The sequence below is a fragment of the Podarcis filfolensis genome (genome assembly GCF_964270895.1).
Source record: "Podarcis filfolensis genome assembly, chromosome: 6".
NCBI lineage: Eukaryota > Metazoa > Chordata > Lepidosauria > Squamata > Lacertidae > Podarcis > Podarcis filfolensis.
In genome coordinates this window covers 38,987,078-39,006,495 of record NC_139609.1, presented here as the reverse complement: position 1 = coordinate 39,006,495, position 19,418 = coordinate 38,987,078, and the positions used below count along the sequence as shown (strand labels likewise).

The following is a 19,418-nucleotide window of genomic DNA, read 5'->3' as shown; positions in this document are numbered from 1 at the left end:
AGGTTTATATAGCAATCTTATATAGTCATGCTGCAAGTGGAGCAAAAACAAACAAACCCCCAACCCCAAACTAGGTAAGATATTATTAGCATTTTACTATATATTTTTATATTACATGTTGTTGGAATGCCAGCTCCCTACTCGCTCCAGTCATCTTCTTCATCATTTTATTATTCACAAAGTCAATGCTCTAGGCGCTGTCCAGTTCTGTGTAAGACATCACTCATTCCTGCCCACAGACTCTCAATTCTGTCACTATGCTTTGCTAGATGAGACATAGTTTTCAGCCGTGTCTCATTTCCTTTGGCCCTCTCCAACTACCATAATTCCTAATGCTGTCACAGCCCACTCTTGAGTTGAAAAGGATCTGGCATTGAAAAGGATCTTGTGGAAGCCAAGAATATGTCTTTGGGGGTGTGGCGCCCCCCCCACTAGCTGAAGTTCCTTTCAGATAGTCTGGAAGTAGCAGTTACAATTCCCTTCTAAAGTTTGCAAATGTCCTTGCTTTGATTTCCCTTGTCATTTCAACATTTCAGTAAGGAACGTTGCAGAGAGGTTCTTTGGCTGGATCGGAAAGCACTTGTGAAGCTGCGCTGCGAGCTGGATCATAGATGGGAAATGAAGACATCCATATCCTCGGGGCCAAGACAATATAAAACATAAATTCAATTGTATCCTTACTTCAGAGTGAGTCCCTTGGAATCAGTGCAACAAAGTATACACAGGGTTAAGCTATATAAGAATTTCTTCCATAAGAGCCACAATACACAAATGAGATGACTAACTAGCTTGAGTGCAAATCGGCCCTTGTCTCAAAAATGTTTCTCTTTATGCTTAGGCAGGTGTTTCTCTTCTTGGGAAAGTCACCAAGTTCTGATGCGTGCTAGTATGTGTGTGGGACCTGCTACCACAAGAGAATAGACTAGACCAGTGGTTTCCAATTGGAGGTCTGTGGCACCCCTACCCAGTGGTCCATGGCACCATTCACATATCAAAAGCTACCATAGAGAAATCAAAATTTCCAAAAGTAGGGGGTCCATGGCTTGGCTTTTGAAAAATGGGGCCTGCAGTTCTTAGCTAAGTGGGAACCACTGGACTAGACCTAATAATTCTGTACTTTTAACCAACCTAAAAAAGATCATTTATCAATCTCCTCACCTGAATTGCATAGAGGTTTATAGTTGGAGGCAGTATGATTCTGAATACTAGCTGCTGGAAACTGCAGGAGGAAAGTGTGCTCTTGTGCTCGGGTCCTGCTTATGGATTTCCTGCAGCCATCTAGTTAGGCCCTGTGAGACCAGGATGTTGGACTAGCAAGGCCAGTGGCAGATCCAGTAGGCTTGTCTTGTGTTAATGATCAGAAAGTACAGAAGCCTTAGGAGTTGTGTGGCTAAACCAGGATATATTTTCGAGCATCTCTGGCAGCTGTTTTCCAACTAGACTACATTTTTTATCCACTGTTCTTTGACAGGCACCCCTGTTTCCTTCCCCCATCTTCGTTAACAGCATGTCCCAAATGTACATGAAGTTAGAGTGAGATAAACAGATCAGGGCCTTCATCTAAGGCTTCTAATAGCTGTGCATTCAAATTGCCTGAACTTTGCCACTAACAGAGGAGCCCAATAAACTACTCTGCACAGTTTTTCCTGCAAGTGTCAAGAACCATTAATGTAAGCAGTTGCTGTGGCTTTGGGAAAACTAATCATGCTGCAAGCCCCGTCCCCACAGTCGAGAGAGCCCAGATAGAGCACGTAATGAGGCCTCCAAATTACTTTTGGGTGTCTCCTTCCCTCCCTTACCCTTTTTAATGGGAAAACTACCATCATAATTGGACATGACAGCTTCTAAATACCAAGTCCCAGGAAGGAGGAAAATATTTGCTCTCGCTTTTATTCAGTGACACAAGTTCAAAGTTTTAATAGTGAAATATATATCCTTGTTTATCCTGAATAGCAGCAAATGATGTGATGTGGGGGAAAAGAAGCCCTGATTAGATTGCAACACACTATCTGGGTGCATTTTAAAAACATCCCTCATTAAAATACATGCTAAACTTATTTTGGTCAAAGCATGCCAGTTTGGGTGTATCCATTGCACTTCTGTGGTGGAATTGCTCTGCAAATATGGGTCCTCTCTAGCCTAGTTCTAGCATGTCTATTCCAAAAAAATTCCCAGTGAAACTTATTTTCTAGAAGCCACGTTTAGGATTATATCCTTTCAGAGTTTTGAGGAAGACCAGTGCTATGTAATTCCTGCTGTGTTCAATGGAACTTACTCCCAGGTAAATGTGTAGAATGCAGCCTCTGTTTCTATGGATGACTTTTACCTAACATTCTGAACAACAGCTGTATGTTTTAAAAAATGGGCATCAGCCATTGCTTCTTCAACCCTGAATCCTACATGTAACCTGATACCTGCAAGCACTCAGCAGTCTAATTCAGTCTTCATCTTCAGACTGAATCTAAATGCAGACCTCAAGGCTGCAACATCCAGCCTAAGTTTAGGATGTGGTTTTCTTTTTTTGCAGGGTGGGATCTGACCCACCCAGTTTGGGTAACATATAACCTGATAAAAAGAAATCTAGAAAAATCTGAGCTATTTTGTGACATTTTGGTTGGCTCTGATAACTGTATTGCCCAACAGTGGATTTTGGAATAAATATTTCTCAAATCAAAAGGTGAGTGGTGTTATCAATATGCTGGAACCATATCTAAACAACAGCATATCCCTTTCCAATGTTGCACCCTTTATTTTGGACTTTAAGCAGTACTTAATGTGTGGGTAGCTTTCGGTAAAACCTTCATGTGAGAGCTTCAGTGGTCTGTGAAGCTTTGCTTAGGATTCTATTGAGCAAGATCAAAACATATTCCAAAGTGTGAGCCACAATTAACAGAAGTGAAATTCTCTGGGAAAAGGAGGAGTGCAATTTCAGTTAGGAGTATCGCCCTTTTCTCTGGCTCATACAATTTTTTCCCCATCTTTTCCACCTTATTCCCTACTTTGTAGAAAGATGCATTTAGTAGAGGCTGCCAACATGGTTCATAGCCTGTAGAGGTCACTGTGGTCCTTAAAGAACTCGAATTTCAGGCCTTGGCGTGTGATACACTTTATAAGAACACAAGAACAAAAGTCCTGCTCTTGTCCAGCATTCACAAAGACCAACCAGTTGTTTATAGGAAGCTCACAAGTAGGAGAGTTTCACAAAAGAAATCTGCTCATGTTTCCCACCAACTAATATGCCTCTGACACTGGAGCCAATGTATTACTATTATTATTAATTTTGCCCACACTCTAGGGTCCAGAATGAGTTACTTACAAAATTAAAGCACAATACAGTGGTACCTCGGGTTAAGAACTTAATTCGTTCTGGAGGTCTGTTCTTAACCTGAAACTGTTCTTAACCTGAAGCACCACTTTAGCTAATGGGGCCTCCTGCTGCCGCTGCGTCACCGCTGCACGATTTCTGTTTTCATCCTGAAGCAAAGTTCTTAACCCGAGGTAATATTTCTGGGTTAGCGGAGTCTGTAACCTGAAGCGTATGTAACCCAAGGTACCACTGTATTAAAAACAGTTTAAAACATTTTATATATTGCCACTGTGACAAGTAGTCCTTGATAGACACATATTTCACAAATTCACTGAATCCCTCTTTAAAATCTTTCCCAGCTGGTTGCGGCCTCGTGGTAACAAATTAACTATATGATGTGTGAAGAAGCATTTCCCTTTATCTGTCCTGCAACTCCCACCTTTCAACTTAATTGGATGACCACAGGCTCTAGTCTTATGAGAGCAAAGAAGAAAAACTTCTCTCCATCCACTTTCCTCCCCCTCCCACATCATTTTATAGACCTCCATCAAATCCCTCCTTATTCAGCTTCCCACCCCCGCAAACCTCAAAAGCTCTAAGCGTTGTAATCTTTCCTCACCATCTTTTGGTGGCCTCTCAGTGACTGGGCACTGGCTGGCAACCAGGAGCCAAAATTTACAAGAGGCTGTGGAGGACACCTGAGAGAGACAGGAGAGACTGGCAGGCAGAAGTGGATTAAAGCATTATGCTAAAGCAGATTATGGGCTTCTTACTTAGAGCTGCCAGCCAATTAAATAAATCTAAGCCAATGAATGCTATGATTCTTAATTGACTGAATGATTCAACTTTCATCAAGGGTAGTTTTTCAAGGCAGCATCTTGGCAGCTCGAATGCTTCCATGATAAAATACTGGGCTTTTCATTGGCACTGTGAGAACAGGATGCTGGACTAAATGGGCCACTGGCCTGATCCAGCAGTCTCTTTTATGCATACACTAGGCAATAATAATAAAAGTCTATTTCACAACTAACGGGGGTTACTATTTTACTGGGTTTTTAAAACCAATTAATCTATTAAAAGTTGTAGCGCTAGACTCTATGCATCATTGACCCATAACTCTGCTTGCCTCCTAGTTACTTGACTAGTATTCACAAATACACAGAGAGCCTGCACAAATGCAGGCCTGTCCACCTATTCACTTGCACAGCTTCCCTCCTTCAAATTCACCTCACCTCATCTTCCACAGCACAGACAGAACTCTGTTCCATATGGATGTCCAGATCAGAAACTCAAAACTTTCTGGAGACAAAAATATATGAAGGATCCTTTGACTTCCCCTACCTTTAGGTAAGTTCTTCAGGGCAACTTCTTCCTGAATGAGTTTCTCTCTACTTGCTGGAAAAAGTACGGATCACTTTTACCACCTTTTTACCTATTATTATTTCCTTCCAGTAAGAATCTGGTCATTTCCTCCCGGGTTTGTGCAGTCAGAATGTTCAAAGTTGCCAGGAATCTTAGGCTTTGTCCAGGCAACTATTTCTCTATATACTCTGTTTAGAGGAGATAAAGGTATATTTAATATACCTGAGCAGTTGATTTTGTTAAGACCATTAAAGCTATGAGGTTTCGTTGCATAATGATACAGGAATCTAAAATGTTGCCACTGCAGAAGAGGCATATTGTAGATTTGATAAAAATGTTTACACATCTTGTTACTTTGGTAAGTAGACATTTCTTGACCCCTGGGGACTAACAGTGTTCTAAATAAACAGAAGCAGCATCCCCAATAACACTTCCACGGCAACCGTTGTGATCCAGTGTCAGTAATTTGATCACTGGAACCACTGTGATGAAAGAAGGGGAACTTTTCTTTGGGGCGGAGGGGGGTGCAGTTGTTTACTCAGTTTGTCTAATTCCTGATTTCAGCTTCTCTGTCTAGCCCAAATAAATAAAAGGGTAATAGAAAGGATTGCAAATAACACCTAGTCTAGCCAATGGAACTGTTAAGGGGAAAAATGCACTTTTGTTTTCTTTTGTAAGGGCTCCTTTAGCAAATTTGCAAATATGCACCCATTTTCTCTTATGCAAAGCTAAAAATAGTTCCAAAAGTGCTCTGGACCTTGAAGAAAGGGGACTCCTTATAATGAGTATTCTTGAAAGCCATTATCAGCACTGCTGCAATACTGGTTATGGTACTAGATTTCAGCTTTTTCAAAGTACTTATTTAAAGTGCTGCAAAAACTTCCAGAACCAGTTCTTCCTGTGACGATGGCAGGACTTACAAGGTGAATGTAAGTACAGTCGTACCTTGGAAGTCAAACAGAGTCCATTCCGGAAGTTCGTTCAACTTCCGAAACGTTTGGAAACCAAAGTGTGGCTTCTGATTAGCTGCAGGAAGCTCCTGCAGTCAATTGGAAGCCGTGGAAGCCCCGTCGGACGTTCGGCTTCCAAAAATAGTTTGTGGAACAGTCACTTGCAGCATTCGGGAGCCAAAACCTTCGGCTTGCAAGGCATTTGGGATGCAAGGTATGACTGAACAATGATCACTGACAACTCTGAAATACAGCCATCAACCCTCTAAAACAGGTGAGGCAGCCACCTCAGGATGCACAAGGGCAGCAGATCTGTATGTAGATCTTTCTTCCCCTTCTTATTCCCAATGTAGATCTTCACTGACCTTCCCTGGCGGGGGAGAGGGGGAACCATTTTGCAGTTCGTCTCAGGTGCCAAAATGTCTTGGACCAACCCTGCTCTAAACTAATGTGCATAGACAGACTTTAAGAAGCTCAGTGCTGGGAGTAAAGAGGCCAAAATCTCCCTGTATGTGGTAAGCAACTTGTAAGTTCAAGAATCTCTGATCAGGATGAGAGATGCATCAGGGGAGAACAGGGAACTTAACCCTTTCCCCCCCACACTATTTCCTGTTTCAGATCATACTCACCAAGCTTCCCCCTGCAGAATTCCAAATTGGGCATGAAAGCGGTTCTCCTGATCTTTATAGATCAGGATTCCAAATAACAACTCATACTTGGTATTCTGCAGGGAGAAATCCACGGGGGGAGTTGCAGGTGGGGAAATATTATGTAACCCCTCCCCTGCCACTTCTGTGATCTCTGTTGTTCCCTCTGGAAGCCACATTTCAATATTTGAAATTGTTGTCCTGATAATGTTACACGCCTCTGCCTATAGTATCTAGCGTAGACCTCAGTTTTCATGTGTTGAGACATTTAATTGAAAATGTCACTATGTTAAAAGCATGGCTGCTGTCAAAATGCACCTCTAGAGAGGGCTAAAATAACCTTCCATACAGTGGGATCTAAAGCAACCAGATGCTTGTCAACTGAATCTACCTTAGGTGCGTCTGTGTGTCTAATTTTAGGCAAAGGACAAAACCAAACCTGCCTATAAATGTATGAGTTGCTAGTCCCAGCCAGCAAGATGTTAAGCTAACACGTATGAGGCCCAGGTGTTCATGAGTTTCCTTGTGGTTACAGCTGTTCCCCAGTTGTTGTGGATATGCAGTTGGCATTGTTTTGCCATTATCCTCTGAGCAGCTGAACAGTAGAAGATTGTACGGAAGAACAGAAGGACAGCATGTACTCATTTCGCTGTTGAATTCAGTGCTTTGTTCTCTGTACTTATCTCCCGTCCCAAAAGGCTCATCCTGATATGAAGCAACATGCAAAACGATTAGAAATTATAATACTCTATAACTAAATGTAAAATACAGGTACCCTCCTTTTTTAAAAAAGAAAATGCAATCAGTTCTGATTTTTGAAAAAGGGAGACGCTCCCTTGTTGGCTCCCTTCTTTAGTTCACATCAGAAATGGAATACATCCTTGCAAAAGGCAGGTACCTCTTCAACCGACACATCATTAAGTCAGCAGTGCAAACAGCGAGGCTCATAGTGGAAGTGGTGGTGAAGAAGGATTTGGGGTTAGTGAAGGCGATGAGCAAAGAACTGTCCCATTAAACAAGCATGTCAAATCTTCCAAAATAATCCTGCACGCTACACATGCAGGGTCTGGGGGATACAGAAGTATTCTGCTTTGAGTCTACTTTCAATACTATGGGTGGAATTCAACATTATGTCTGCGCAAGCATGTCAGCTTGCCAGATGGAATTATCCCCCTCTCCCCACATGCTTTTCTGGGGATTCTCCTGAACCCCCCCTTCCCTCAAGCCAATGGAAGAGGTGCAGTGGGAGGATGGGGGAAGCCCTGTTGAGCAAATGGAGGCTGTGATGGAGTTTGTTAGGTGAATCCTGCCCACTGTGTTCACCTTGGCCAGCAAGTTATTGCTTTTCCCACCTGCCTTGCCCCACCCTCCAGCCCTAAGTGCCTTCATAAGGGACCTGTTTCCAGAGGAAGAACTGATGAGAGAGATGCTCTGTTTGCCATCAGTGGGTGGCTTGTTTCACCTCCGATGCACCACCTCCAGCCTGAAGAACCTTCAGAAGAGAGTTGCTGCCATAGGCATTATGTAGATGTGTATTTTAATGAGCTGAAAAAAGTAAAAGATGATGAGTCATGATGGTGTGGAGGCTGTGAGTATGAACTTAATGCTGCTTAGTTTAGATTTTGGTTGCTAGACGTTGTTAATATTGTTGTATAGATTATAAATGCTGTAGTGATTTATTAAGCATAGAATATGACTTTTGCTTTAAGTGTGATGTTTAGCTTATTTTGTTAGTTGCTGCTTTGTTAATAGTGTTTTATAGATCATAATTGTTTCAGGGATGATTTATTAATTATTCTATGTGATTTATGTGATGTTGTATTATGTTCTATCATGTTGTTGTTGTTGTTGTTGTTGTTGTTGTTGTTGTTGTTGTTGTTTAAGCCTATTTGGGATTCATTTGAATGAAAAGCGGCATAGAAATATAATCCATCCATCAATCTCTGTGCTATTTGCACCCCCATGTTGATAACCTACATAAGCTGGAATGTACATTTGAATTTTAAAGTAGCTCCCTTTTGCATGCCACTATACTGCATCAGCAGTGGTCACATATGAACATATTGGAGTTAGATCCAGATCAAGTCCACAATTCCATGCATAAATCTGGGAGCAACACACTGGGCCCCCCAAATAATCACACAATACACTTTCAGGTTTTTTGTGGGAAAATGTCCTAATATGGGCTGTTCGATTTGTTTTCTTCATTTTCAGTCTGCGCAAATATGCATTGCAATTAGTGCTGCTGGTTATTTTGTTGCTAAGGGTACACACACACACACACACACACACACACACACACACACACAACTTTCCAGTTCCCCTTGTAGCACTGCGAGGCAAAAGTTAACATAGCCCACATGTTCACTTCTTTCCTGACACAACAAAGGGGGAGGGAGAGCAGAGAAAAACAATTTGTCATTTGTGCTTCCACTGACTATTGCAATTCAGGTCAATCGGTCTGGATGCCTGAATGGGGCAAGAAAGATGGCTATAGGCAGAAATGGGTCAGTCATAGCTGAATGCTTTTCAAGCTGCACATAGCCTTTGCATTGGACACACGTTGCATGCTTATTTTAAATTATTTCACAAAACGTAGCAATTCCCATCATGCTGACACAGATCATAGGCAAACTTGTTGACTGTTTGCAAACACCCTTAGTTGACTTAGGAAGTTTCTTCTGTCTCTGTTTTAGTCACTATGACAAAACCTTTGACATGCCTTGACAAAAGCAGCAGCTTAGTGCGTGTTTGTTTCATAAAATTGCTATATAGCTCAATTGTAGAAGAAAAAAAGGAACCTCAACGTGGTTTACAAAGAAGATAAAACAATAAAATTATCACTAAATATTTTTTACAACCATAATCTAAAACATACAGAAAGTTACAACTGCAATAGAATAGACTAAAGCAGATCAAAACACATATAAACTTTCTAAACATCTCGGTAGGCTTGTTTAAATATGAATGTCTTCATCAGGCAACAAAAAAGATGCAGTGAATACTGTCTGATTTCAATAGGCAGGGAGTTCCAAAGTGTCAGTGGTGCCACACTAAATGACCAAGTTCTTGCAGAGGCAGTGTTTTGCTCAAGTGCTATTTAAATCAAATACATTTACATTTCCTTACACTTATGTCCCACCTTTCTTCCATCATGAAATGCAATGAGCTATGCATGTGGTTCCTAGGTCTCATCTCTAGTTATCCCATCCCAGACTTGCCTGAGTATGTCTTGGGTCTCCCAGGGTATGCCTTGGGCCATATCCCGGGGGCAGTGCTGCATCACCACTGCCCTCTAGCAGCGCATTGTGCTAGAGTGGTCACATATGCAGCATATGACTATGTCACCAGTGGCCTCAGCCTACCAGATCTACTGTACTGGCAGCACACAGCATTAATACGTAAATCAAATGGAGTGGGATGCCTACTCAGAGCTGGGAAACACGCACCAAAGAGCTCTACAATACCATTTTCAGCTATGGAAATGGAAGCACAGGGTAGGGGGAAAGTATCTTGGCCATTTAAAATAATGGGGACAGAATGCATAGCTTCTCTATTGACTGTTTCCTGAATGGAAACAGTTGTGCAGCTACCGATCTGATTTTAGAAAGCTTGGACAGTCAGTCAGGAGAGTGTTGTGGCAAATTGCAATGCAATGCGCAGACTGAAAATGAAGAAAACAAATTGAACAGCCCATATTAGGACATTTTCCCACAAAAAACCTGAAAGTGAATCGTGTGATTATTTGGGTTGGTTAGTTGCAGTAAGATCTAAGTGAAATCACCATGAAAAGTTGGCCACCACTTAAGTCCCATTGATTTTGATGCATGTTAAGTGCAACTAATGTGTAGAGCAATCTTATATGGTGCAAGTGAGGGGTGTGAAGGGAAAGGACAGCTGCTGTGGGAAAGCTAATTCCAATGGCCGGTTGCATCTGCCCCAGCCTCTAGATGCATTGTGCTATAAGTTAGTTTTTTGTGATGAGTGAATGGCATAGAGTTCTGCATCTTTAGTTTTATGCAACACTTAGTCCCAGTTTGGATTTGAGATAGCAATAAATATTTTCACAAAGGCCTAATATCCTTATGCAAAAGAGCAGCTGAGCAATCCCTCCCACACTTTCCTTTCCTTACCGGCTATTGCACATCCTACCAGAATCCAATTAGATCCAGATGTTTGGGAGTTTGTGTTTGTCTTCCTCCCCACCCCCCTTTTGCAACTTCACCTAATATATCTGACTGGTATGGCAAAAAAGCTGAACGACCACAAGGCTTAATTTGTGGAAATCCGTTTGTGTAGGCAACACATTTGCTCTCATCCTTAACAAAGCAGTTAATCAATATATGGTCCCAAAATAAATTAAAAAATTCTGCGATGTTAGTAGATTCCACCATCTGATGAGGCGATGTTTAACTAAACACTTTATTAATCTGATTTTTAGAGAGTGTTCAGATATAGCAGTCGTCTGATGGAGCAACATGCCTTGATGTTCCATTAGTGGTAGTTTAGAACATCTGTTAATCTTGCGGTGATAACTGAAGTCATTTTCTCCTGCCCATAAATCTAAATATAGGATCCCAGGATGCAATTTGTATGTTTTCTGGAACCCCACAAAAGAGATCAGAAGCACCTACAGAATTTTGACTTATTTGTAGTGCCCTTCATCAATCTTTGGAGGAGAAGACTAGATAAACTAGACTACGGTTGAAACCCATGTGGCATGAATTTGTGCTAAAGCCATTTGTATCTGCAAGAGGATTCTGGCTCTACCCTGTTAATTGGATTAAGGCTGGTTTGAAAACTTACTCTGACAATAGCTGAAGATTGGGCTTAGTCTGAATTCAGTTCTTCAGATAACTGCATATTCGACAAAACAGGCTTATTTTATTTTATTTTTTTATTTTAGCAATTGAATTAATTTGTGCTGAACTGCAAAAACCCTTCACTGACTTTAGCACTCCATATTGAGTAAGCGCAAATGATGAGCAGGTCTCTGGGAAATTAGAAGATTGTGTGTATGGCTGTTTATCAGAGGTAATGCATCAGCCTGAGGAGAAGCTGAGCTACCCTTTTGCTCTGTGTACTTGGGTACCAGGCAGCAGATGAAACAAGAAGATAGGCTTTGAAATATAAATGGAAAGGATCTTGGACAAACAACAACGCTATATGTTTACTAAGGCTTACTAAGGAGTAGTAAGCCACTTACTAGGGAGTAGGTCCCATTGAACTTAATGGGAGTTACTTCTGAGTAAATATGCAAAGGTTCATACTGCTGAATACTGCTGTTTGCAGGTTTTAATTATTTGGCTTTTCTGAACACTGGTCTGTGTATTAGGTGGTGGGGAGAATGGCCACATTGGCTATCTAGTGTGTCAAGGTCCAACAAAGGAAGGTGAACTCCCCCCCCCCAACACCATAATGAAAAGAAATGAAAATTCTTCATATCTAAAGTTTGCAAATATTTAATACATACACTTTCTGCTCTGAAAGCAAATCAGGAGACAGTGACTACAAATTTACACACACACCCCTCCACATGCTGTGAAGCTACAAGCATTAAGTTGCTCTGTAATTATAATGCCTCAAAGAAGAAAGTTTTATAATAGCAGTTTTCTGACTCTCAGCTATTAAAATCCATGGCACAAAATGAAAGAACATGATTCTAAACAACCCTGAGCTTTTAATTCTGCTCTGTAGTAGAAGGCAAAAGCTTTTTTTTCTGAATTGTGCTGATGTAATTGAAATAGTCAAACATTTGGAAAAACTGTAAACATTTTTTGCTGCTCCCAACTGGTAAGAAACCTTTACCATTTGTCCTTAAATTTTACTGACACATTTCAAAAGCGCCTAACAGCTGCTATTCTAAAGGCTGGAATCTTATAAAATAGCAACCTCACTTGTTTAATCTAACTGATTTATGGAACTTAAATGCTGCTTTCCAATTCTGCAAGGAAGACTTCTTTGGACACATTTTAATTATCCCAAATGACTTTCTTTGCTCTGTTCTATTTTGAAATCTCCTGGATAAACAATCTAACCAAGTTGTTCGCCTAAACCAGCTAGTAGCTCGGGTGTAATTGTTATGCTGGATAACATTTGAAGTTAACATTAGGGTGGTGGTCTTCATGCATTTCCTTTCAAAATAAAATATGTAAACAAAAAAGGGATTAAAATGCACTCTTTTCTATATGCTAGTTTTATTTCAAAATATATATTTATTGGAATGTTGTTACCACTTCTCCACCCTAATGAAGGTTGCAGTTTAATAAATGTTAATCAAAATTTAGAAGATGATTTAGAGGAGTCTTTTCCAGCACAGGGACCCATTCCCCCATAGATAATATATAGGGAGCTGCACGATAATGTCTGCAGGGCCAGAGGCAAAAGTAGGCAGAGTAATGCATGAGATTCTGACCTTTGTACAGTAGGCTATGTTGCAGCCACACAAGTCAGAGGTTGCTACATTCGCACACAAACCTCCCAATCCAGGCAAACAAGAGTATTACAATTCAAGGGCCCATTCCAGCAAAACAAAAGGTGCTTAAGATAGGTGTAAAGCTGAGCTAATGAGGGGTGTGGTTTTGGGAGCCCCAAGAAATGGTGGGGGAAGAGCATGCAATTCCAGGGGTTGGGTTGCTTCTTGTGCCCCTGCTGTTCAATACTGGAGCAAAGAATACTTGAATGAAAGTTTAAACCCCAAGAGTGCAAGCATGTGGTGTTTCATTCATTCATTCATTCATTCATTCATTCATTCTCTCTCTCTCCCTCTCTCTCTCTCTCTCTCACACACACACACACACACACCCCATTCATTTTAACTCAGGTGTAAATTTCCCTTTTAACGCAACCATCAACTTGAAAACAACAAAATATGGGAGAGGATTGAATATCGCAGAACCATCAAGCCCAGAATAATGCATAAGAGTATGCAGTAAAACAGATTAAGGGGGAAAGTTTTCCATTTTTTAGAATACCCCTTTGAAGCAAACTGTGACCTGAGAAAACAAAGGGAGGGTGTGTGGTTTTGGACAAAAACTGCAAATAGACAACAGATAAGGTGTATTTAAAGAACAGTCAAAAGTTTTGGAAAGCCACTTTGTCACATACTGTATAAAGTGAAAGAAACATGAAAAGAAACATAAAGTCATGCAACTGTTTCTCAGATGGAAAGGTAAGCGATGCATGTGCTGGAAGTTGGGAGGGAATTTCTCAGTCTGTTTAAAGAAGCATTATATAATGCTCCCCCCCCCATTTAATGACCCCCATTGCACCATTTAACCTTTACATGTTTCTAGCTTCACATTTGGCTTATTGTCACCTGAGAAGAAACTACTAATTCTGAGTAGTTTGAGGGTCTCCAAATGAGAAGGGTGTCAGTGTATATCTGAACGGATTTTTAAAAAAATGTTCCTCCTTTTATACTCCAGAGAACAATAACAGGAAAGGGATTAATAGGAGAGGATGGAGGATTAAAAAGAGTCTGCTTCCCCCCAATCCCTTATTTCTGTTCCTTGTTTATAAATCTTGAGTGCTGCTCACCAGATGACTGACTGTATCTCACCACAGCAAAGCCAACATTATTTCAAATGGTCACATCAGTTTCTAAGATCCCAAGCCCTCAAGATTATACACTTCTTCCATTGTTTCCGCTTGATGCAAGCCCCCCGCCTCCACTCTTTAGAAGAGGCTTTTCCTTTTCATTCTTATAAACTTCAATTAAGAAGTTGATGGCTCTCACATTTCAGAGTGTATGACCCAGCGGACGTTGCACTTTTTGCCTTTATTCATTCGGAGAGCAAAATGAAATTCAGTCTACAGCGGCTGACTGAATATATTCTCTCTGACGTTTCTGCTGCAAAACAGAGCAGTACCTGAGGGCTTCAAACACAGCGGGGAGCAAAACTTCCAAGTCTTGTAGAAATCAAATAGCAAGACTTTGTGATAACTTAAACCCTTTTATTAAAAAAAAAGTAAAAAGTTATCAGCTCAGATATCTCTGGATTGCAACTGTAACTGAAAACCTCATGTTTCCACTGCTAATAAACAGAAATAACATTTCTCATTCAAGGGGCAATAATGAATATAGAAATAATTTCACCCCCAATCCACTTTTGAAAGAATGGTATCCCATGTCTCACCCAGCTATAGAACAATGATGTAATTATTATCTTAACTTACAGAATAAATATTTTGGACTGGACTCAAGGGCCAGAATATATGTGTGTGAATGTTGTAGCTAGCCTTGCTTTTTAAGAGGGGGTAGCTCATTCAATGGCCTTGAGCCAGTCACCGTTTTGCAGGAATTATGGTGATCTCTTTTACAGGATTTCTTTCAGAGTGCTGAGCGTTCCAGAAATGGTAATGGAGTATGTGTGGAAAGGGTGCAATGCTCCTTGTATCTTACTGGTGCTCGTGCGATAGCCATGCTTGGCGAAATGGGATGCTTAAAGCGCTACAACATTGTTTTTATTTGTAGGAGTTAGGAGCAGCAGTACACAACTTGACAGTGTTTTATTAAAGTTTCACAGCACAGAGAGTAGTGAAAAGTGTTTTTAATTCTATTTTTTTGTTTTGAACATGGTGTGTGCACAGCCTTAAACATTTGACAGCTGCACTGTTTCTTGCTGCACATTGCCTCCATGGCTATTCTCCCTTGCCTTCCAGTTCCAGAAGCATGTTTGACAAAGAATGAGGAATCTTTCTACTAAATCAGGCATGTACAAAGCTCAACAACTTTGGGGTAAAAAAAAGGTCAACAACTTTGGTTGGCCCTTTGGTCGGCCCTCACGGCTCTTCACTTTATCAAATCTGGCCCTCTTTGAAAAAAGTTTGGACACCACTGTACTAAATGTTTTGGGGAAAATGTCCATAAATTACACTATTTATTAGTATAATTGGAAAGTATGAAGCGGGAGGCATATTTTGGAAGGAATATACAGACATTCTTGCAATGTGGTTGTAAGCCCATGTGACCAACAAATGTGCAATGTTGTCATCTATGGGAAGCCAATTTCTCACATTGCAACATTTGCTTCCACATAGTTACATTCACTTTACAAATTATTCCCAGATAGTATTCTTATTATTATCATCGTGTTTTTTTAAAAAAATTAAAAAGTAGTCTGTCATGCATAATTTTTCTTACTGGAATTAATTAAGGAGATCAACTACAAAACTGTTTGCTGTTTCAGAAAAGAATGTTGGAATACACAGTTCCAAGGCTTTTCCTACATAGTTTTTCCTCTGATAGTTTTATAAGGTCTCAGTGAATTCCAGTAAATTATGTATGAGAAATCTAACCGCTATACTATGGTCTGCCTTTGTCTGAGACCCCATCTTTTTGATACATTTAAAGCAATATCATATGATTTAAAACAGTCATGGCGTCCACCAAAGAGCCCCAGGAAGGAGGAACTGTAGTTTGTGAAGTGTGAAAAAAATTGTTAGGAGACTGTCTGACAGAGCTACAATTCTCAGAGTAGTTTAATCACCAACCCCTCCTTTCTAGGGGACTCTGGGAACTGTAGCTCTGTAAGATTAACAGGGGTCTCCTACAAACACTCAGCACCCTTAACTAACTACAGTTTTCAGGATCCCTTAGGGAAGTCATGACTAGCAGAGCCTTCCAAACTTTTCATGTTGGTGACACACTTTTTAGACATGAATCATTTTGCGACACTGTAATTCAGTTTTACTAGCAAACTGGATGTTAAACAAACCCCTTTCCAGTCCTGGGAGGAGCCCAGGGAGAGTTCACACGACACACCTACACACTGCAGCTAACACACTAACGTGTCATGACACACGGTTTGGAAAGCTCTGATTTAAAGTGTTCGGATACTGCTTTAAATGTATAGGTGGGGGCTCAATCTTGCTTATTCTATACCATTACAGAGTTATATGGATATCTGATACTTTAATTATCATTATTTTTTAAACTGGGTCTCGTTTGTTACTTTCTCCTGCTTCTCAGGTTTATACTACTTCTCTGGGCTTGTCTTCCCGTAAGACACACTGAATTCAATGGACCTTCCTCCAAGGTAAGTGTATATCGAATTGCAGTCTCATTCGGTTTTCAGCTCTTCCGCTGTAGCATGCCACAGGCTTTCTGATTGTTGAGAGTTAAGGGGAAAATAGCAAAAATATTTGTGTTGACTTCAGAATGCTGCAGATTAAGAGCAGATGTATTCCCCAAGCATGTGTTTCAGCTTTCATTGATGTGCTCTGAAGAACATTCTGTAGGCCAGGAAGTATATTGCATTTGCTAATTGTGGGCAGCTTGGCAGATGGGGAGCTAAAAATAATGTTTTTATGTTTTATTACTGTAAATTATTTTGTTCCGCCTCTCAAACAGAATATATCTGGTGCATTTAATCTATCGATCAGTTTTGCATCACACTTTTGCAGTACTTTCCAACAGAGTCGTCATCAAGGCATCAGTCAACTTTCTGTGCTAAACCAATTAATAGCATATATTTCCACAATCCACCCTCCCCCCATCTTTTATGACTAAGAGACAGGGCCGGCCCACCCATGAGGCAAGGTGAGGTAACCACCTCAGGCAGCAGGATGCACAGGGGCAGCAGATCCCAATGCAGATCTTTATTCCCTTCTTGTACCTGATGTAGATATTCACTCACCTGTTCTTCCCTGGTGGGGAGGGAGGCACCATTTTGTGGTTTGCCTCAGGTGCCGAAAGGTCTTGGGCAGGCCCTGCTAAGAGAATAGAATTAAAAAGAAGCACTAAGAGCACACGCCTAAATAAGAAGGAGGAGTGAAATAATAATACAGTGGTATCTCTAGTTATGAACTTAATTCGTTCCGGAGGTCCATTTTTAACCTGAAACTGTTCTTAACTAGAGGTGTGTTTTTGCTAATAGGGCCTCTTGCTGCCGCTGTGCCACTGGCACACGATTTCCATTCTCATCCTGGGGAAAAGTTCTCAACTCGAGGTAACTCTTCCAGGTTAGCGGAGTTTGTAACCTGAAGCGTTTGTAACCTGAGGCGTTTGTAACTCAAGGTACCACTGTAATGATAATAGTTGTGTATCCCACTTTTCCTACCAAAGGACCCCTAGGCGGCAATTAGCAAAGTGTTAAAACAGTACCTTCAAAAAAAAAGGATGTATATTAGGGTTGCCATATTTCATAAAGTGAGAATGTGGAAACAAAAGTTGTTGAAATTTGCGGGGGGGGGGGGGTGGTGGCAAAATCTCAAAAAGAAGAAGATTTTGAGCTATTGTAAAGGAAATTCAACAAAATCTACACTTTTGGCATGGGTTGCCCTACATCCAGATTTTCCTGTACATTTAAGCAATTTTGCCCAAACACTGTTTCTGACGGCCAAATCCCGGCTTTATCTAGGAAATTCCAGACATATATCCTTCATAAATCTGGTCCTTTTTCTTCCCCATGATGCAGCAGTGGAAAATTGTCTCTAAAGGTGACAGACTTGGCTCAGGGGTTCAGTCCCCTGCTGCTGCTTCTTAGGTAAGCAACTCATCCAGTACCGGAAATGTTTTCGGTCAGCAATTTCAAACATGTTTTCCTGTACTAATAAGTTCCTCTACTTCAATTTGCATCCGGATATGGGTGAGTAAACCTGATCCTCTTGTATCTATTTAAAATGATGTGTCAATAAATAGACAGTATTCTAGCTCAGATTTAGCTGCAGCATCTTGAGAATGTGGGATATACTACATATGGAGCCATAATGAAATGGATTGGGTTTTCTCCTGTGTTGCTACCCACTAGGTCCCTGTTAAAGGTTCTTTTCCCCCCCTGTGGAGCATAGGTTGCCTCCATTTGTAGCAAGGCATAAGGCCTAAACCAGGGTTGGATATCTTTTTCTGTTTGACAACAGCATTCCATTTTAGACAACCTTCTGGGGGCCATATTCTGGTGGTGGGCAGGGCCAGAGGAAAGTAGGCAGAGCAATTAATGTGAATTTTACTTTTGTAGACTAGTTTCTACACACACACACACACACACACACACACACACACTTCTTTCTTGTCTTTCATCCAAGCAAGCAAGAGGCATTATCAGAGTTATATTAGACCCATAAACACATTCAAAGAGAGTGTGAATGAAACAAGACCCGTGAGAGGTATGGCCTGAATGCTAAAAAGAGAGGCCTTTAGGGCTGCATTTGCTCCCCAGGCCTAAGGTTCCTCACCTTACGGCTTGTAGTTCTATTTATTTTCCGTCCATGTGTTTCATCCTGAGGCAGAATGTGAATGAGGCTAAAAATGAATAGGGCCCCTGGGTCACATTATAATTTGAGGAGGCCCCAAAATATGTCCTACTCCTAAAATGAGAGGAGCAGAGCTGCAAGTCTTCCTGAAAACTATGCCCTCTGGCCCGGAAGCTCTTCCCAGACCTTTTAAAAAGCTGCATGTTAAACCAGCACATTTCTAAAAGAACAATGTTGGGAAAACCAGTCTGTCCCAGAAGCCGCTGCCCTGGTCTGACCACTGTCCTTATACTAATTCAAAGCATGCTCTCTCTCTCTCTAGCTTGGCAAGTATGGATAGGATTGCAGCTTAAATCAATTAACACAGCCTAAAATGTTTGGTAGGCATATTGGCATGCTCAAAGTAGCTTACTGACAGGGAACACTTAGAAGACATACCAGCCAAGAACCTAAACAAGAACTTTATTGTTCCTCTCCAACAAGAACAAAGCGGAAACAGGAAAGTCCTGACTCCACCCAGAGTCAAATAAAGCCCAGTGCCATCAAGCGACCATGACGCTATCCATACACATACAGTGGTACCTCGGGTCAAGTACTTAATTCTATCCGGAGGTCCGTTCTTAACCTGAAACTGTTCTTAACCTGAGGCACCACTTTAGCTAATGGGGCCTCCCGCTGCTGCCGTGCTGCCGGAGCACGATTTCTGTTCTCATCCTGAAGCAAAGTTCTTAACCTGAAGCACTATTTCTGGGTTAGCGGAGTCTGTCACCTGAAGCGTATGTAACCTGAAGCGTATGTAATCCGAAGTACCACTGTATTATACTGTACCTCATTCTGCCTTCCTAACAAAACTTAACACCATGACCCTCAGCAGAAATGGACTACTTTTCTCTTGCTTCGGCCGGTAAAACCACAAACCCACTTTAGGTAAGTGCAGTCTTCTGTTAGCTTACTTTC

At 41.1% G+C, this 19,418-nt stretch overlaps 1 protein-coding gene and 1 long non-coding RNA gene across 2 annotated transcripts in view; one reads left to right on the top strand and one right to left on the bottom strand.

The window, feature by feature from the left end:
- Positions 1-83: 83 nt before the first annotated feature.
- LOC310765764 lies at positions 84-19,409 on the bottom strand. The gene is made up of 4 exons (XR_014549784.1): positions 19,290-19,409; positions 16,907-16,979; positions 3,927-4,702; positions 84-635 (listed from the first exon to the last, which is right to left on the bottom strand). It is a non-coding gene; the product is annotated as an uncharacterized lncRNA (long non-coding RNA).
- Positions 19,277-19,418, top strand: part of ROR1 (receptor tyrosine kinase like orphan receptor 1) — a 154,596-nt gene continuing 154,454 nt past the window's right edge. The window contains exon 1 of the mRNA XM_083621106.1: positions 19,277-19,388. The gene's annotated coding sequence lies outside the window, so the exon portion shown is untranslated. The remainder of the gene's footprint in view (positions 19,389-19,418) is intronic.